We start from the raw sequence: 4,585 nt of genomic DNA on the forward strand, positions 1-4,585 counted from the left end.
CAAACTACTCTAAGTATAATTGATTATATTTTAATCATACAGTGTACGATCAGTCGTACTTAGTGTAATTTACAAAAAAAAATTTGTTAGATCCTATTTCTAAAATATATATATAAGTATAAACTCTTTCACTCTCTGTTGCTGTTGCATAAGGCTGCTCCTTTTTCTGCGAAAATGATCTCTGATTATTTCCAAATTAAATGGCATGAAATAAAGCTAAATCAAGACGTGTTTTTTTTTTTTTTTTTTGTGTGACATGAAGACGTGTTTTATAACCGCGTAATTATAATTGATTCTAAGAGAGGAATTTTTAAATGGAGTTGGAACTTTATTTTTTCCTGTCAAAATCAATGACAAATTATAACTACATTAATTTGTCTGTGTCGGAGATACATGTTTTTTTGGACAAACTTTAATGGCTGGCATGAGCGTGTTGTGTGCCATTTGGATTTTTGTGGAGTTCAAGCTGACCCACAATTTGGCATGTAAATAGGAAGAGTGACCATTTTGCCACACTTAGCAACAAAATTTACCAAACTGCCACGCCAACAGTAAATTTTGCCAAAATGCCACGCTGCACCCTTAGCCGTCGTTGAAGAAGTCTAAAAAAATGACTAATTCGCATTATCTTATCTTAACTCTTAATTATTTTCAGACTTCTTCAACGACAGCTAAGGGTGCAGCGTGGCATTTTGGCAAAATTTACTGTTGGCGTGGCAGTCTGGTAAATTTTGTTGCCAAGTGTGACAAAATGGTCACTCTTCCATGTAAATAAATATAGGAATAAACTACCAAACTTCCTATTCGTTGGGAAAAAAATCTAATCCAAAGACTCAGAACATTTTGAGAGTAGGAATATATCCTTGTGACAAACTCATAAAAGATTGTGTTGAAATGAGATAATATTTGCTAAGTTGTATAGTTGTTGGAATTTTAATTATTGATTACACAATTATATAATCATAGGAAATTTGTATTAAATAGAATAATTTTTTTATTTACAGTTGATTGACATAATCATAGGAGTTTTGTATTAAATAGAAATAGTAACAGGTTATTTCATTTCCTTATTCATAGCTGATTGTCAGTTAATTTGTAATAGACCTAGAGTTCTCATTTATGTATATAATTACCCCAGTAGAGAAAGAATAGACAAGCAGAAATATTCATAATATGACATCATTGTTTTGACATGGTATCAGAGCTTGAGTGACTATAAGGTCACAAGTTTGATCCTCACCGCCCCCACTTTAAAGTGGAATTAAAATAAAAAGCACAAAAAAGTAAACCAAACATTGGGCCTGTGCAATATCCACGCTTCTAGCCCATGGGCTCTCGTGTGAGGGGGCGTGTTGAGATATATAGTCCCACATTGGTTGTGTGTGCAACTAATGTGGAGTTTATAAGGCCTTGGATACTTCCACCCTTTGAGCTAGCTTTTGGAGTGGTGTATCCCAAGGTTCTTTACATGGTATCAGAGCCATGACTCGATCTTTTTACAATAGCTCTGATACCATTATTCCAAAGTTCTTTACATGGTATCAGAGCATTTCTGATCCAGGAACCTATTTTCATTAAACCTTCCACATCGTATTGTTCAATTTGCCTGACTCGAATTTTTTTTTTGTTACCCAATTCGAATTTCTATTTTCCCATGAACAATCCCAAAACCTCCTCTGAATCTTCAACCCCGTATTCTTTCAATAAACGTTCCCAGAAGAAAATACATGCCAAAGCCAAGACCATTGTCTCCGCTAGAGATGCTCCAGTCCCTGCTGCCAATTTTATTCAATCTGGTATTTTGGGTAAGTCTCTTGCTTCCTATACATTGTCTAGGAATAATACTTGGATAATTGATACAGGTGCTTCTGATCATATGATTAAAAATTCTTCCCAGTTATTCAATCTCTGTAATTCTTCACAATCCGTTATTTCCACTGCCAATGGGGGTACCTCAAAAATTATTGGTCAATGATCTTTAACCCTTTCTGATAGCTTATTTCTAGACTTTGTGTTGGTTGTACCCTTTCTTGAATGCAACTTACTCTCTGTGAGCCAATTAACTTCAAAGCTTAACTGTTCAGTAACTTTTTTTCCCTCTCACTGTGTTTTTCAGGACATCCTCACTTGGACTACTCTTGGTTATGGTGTTAGACATGGCCAGCTTTACTTCTTGGAGGTCCCTTATGCTAGCCATCCTTCTTTTGCTACTACATGTGCAACAACCGGTCCAGACATTCCTATGCTACCATTTGGCTTTGGCATCGAAGACTTGGACACCTTTCCTTTAGTTATCTAAAAAAGTTATTTCCTCGGTTGTTTTCCCATTTGAATAATGTTGATTTCAAATGCAGCACTTATGAATTGGCCAAGAGTCACAGCGTTCCTTATTTTCCTAGTACTAATAAAAGTTCTATTCCATTTCAAGTTGTTCATTCCGATGTTTGGGGCCCTGCAAAGGTGCCTTCTTTCTCAAAAGTTTACTATTATGTGACTTTTATTGATGAATGTACCCGAATGACTTGGTTGTCACTGTTAAGACACAAAAGTGATGTCTTTGATGCCTTCAAAAAATTTTATAGCATGGTCCAAACCTAATATCAGTCTAAGGTTCAAATTCTACAATATGATAATGGCAGGGAATATTTAGATGGTCGCTTTATTGATTTCTTGAGCACACAGGGGATCCGACACCAAACCTTTTGCCCTTATACACCTCAACAGAACGGCCTAGCTGAACAAAAAAATAGACAACTACTAGAAGTGTTTCGTCCCTCCCTTTTTGTTATGAATTTGCCTAAAACATATTGGGGTGAAGCTGTTGTGTCTGCTGCCTACCTCATCAACCGTACTCCACCCAACGCCCTTCACTTTAAAACTCCACAACAGACTCTGGAATCTTATTTCTCCATTCCTCACATTCCCAACCTTGAGCCTCGTGTTAAAAAATGTGTATTTGTGGGTTACTCTAACGTACAAAAAGGTTACAGGTGTTATGATCCCGTTCTCCACAAAATGCATGTCACCATGGACGTGTCTTTTCAAGAATTGGAACCATATTATTCAGGGGGAGATTCTGTTACTTCTTCTCAGGGGGAGATACCTATTACTGGAGAAGAAATTATAACTCTTCAACACACTCCTGGACCGGATGTTACCCCTCCCACGAATGATTTTGCTACGCGTCTAACACCTATAACTGAGGCATCGTCCCTGGATGTTCCTGAAGCCATACCTGAGGTAAACACTAATCCTACTCCTATTTCTTCAAATGGACCTTCTACTACTAGCATAAATGGTCTCATCTTACCTGTTAGAGTGTCACAAAGACCAAATAAAGGTGTACCAAAACAACTTTATTAACCAAATCCAAACTCTAAGGTCAAATACCCTATCGATAACTACATGTCCAATCATAGGTTGTCAGAATCATATATTGCATCTGTTAATCAATTGTCTAGTATATTTGTTCCTAACAATGTGCAGGATGCTTTGGATGATCCAAATTGGAAGGAAGCCATGAATGTAGAAATGAAGGCCTTACAAAAAAACCCAACGTGGGACCTGGTTCCTTTACCAACCGGGAAGAAACCAATTGGATGCAAATGGGTGTTTACTGTGAAGCTTAAAGCAGATGGCAACCTTGACAGATATAAAGCCAGATTATTTGCTAAGGGATACACACAAAAATATGGGGTTGATTACCAAGATACATTTGCACCAGTAGCAAAACTGAACACAATTCGTATTCTGATTTCTATAGCAGCTAACAGGGACTGGTCACTCAAGCAATTTGATGTAAAGAATGCATTTTTACATGGAGACTTAGAAGAAGAAGTATATATGGAAATTCCACCAGGCGCCAAACATGCCAAATTGAAGGGAAATGAAGTGTGTAGATTAAAAAAAGCACTATACGGCCTCAAGCAATCACCTAGAGCTTGGTTTGGCAGGTTCTCTCTAGTCATGAAGAAGTTTGGATACAAACAAAGTAATGCAGACCACACCCTATTCATAAAACATAATGGAGGAAAGGTAACAGTGTTAATAGTGTATGTTGATGATATGATTTTGACTGGTGAAGATTTATTTGAAATGGAGTTATTGGAAAGACATTTAGCAAATGAGTTTGAAATGAAAGATCTAGATCATTAAAGTACTTTCTTGGAATTGAAATTGCTAGATCAAATCAGAGAATTTTTTTGTCACAAAAAGTACATTTTAGATCTACTTGCAGAAACAGGAATGACAACATATAAACTAGCAGAAACACCAATTGAAATGAATCATGTATTGGGTTTTATATCATGATCAAGTGCAGAATTATGTTTGCGGATATCAAAGGCTAGTAGGGAGGCTAATTTATTTATCACATACTAGGCCAGACATTGCTTATGCAGTTAGTGTTGTGAGCAGATTTGTGCACAACCCAAGTAAGGATCACATGGCTGCTATGTATCGAATATTGAGGTATTTAAAAGGGTGTCCAGGGAAAGGTCTGCTTTACTCAAAAAATAATAGTCCCAAAATTAAAGGCTACACAGATTCAGATTGGGCTGGAGTTAAAACTACCAGACAGTCAACT

The sequence above is a fragment of the Gastrolobium bilobum genome, unplaced genomic scaffold (genome assembly GCF_033153095.1).
Source record: "Gastrolobium bilobum isolate Gb01-03AN ecotype WA unplaced genomic scaffold, APGP_CSIRO_Gbil_v1 utg15942, whole genome shotgun sequence".
NCBI lineage: Eukaryota > Viridiplantae > Streptophyta > Magnoliopsida > Fabales > Fabaceae > Gastrolobium > Gastrolobium bilobum.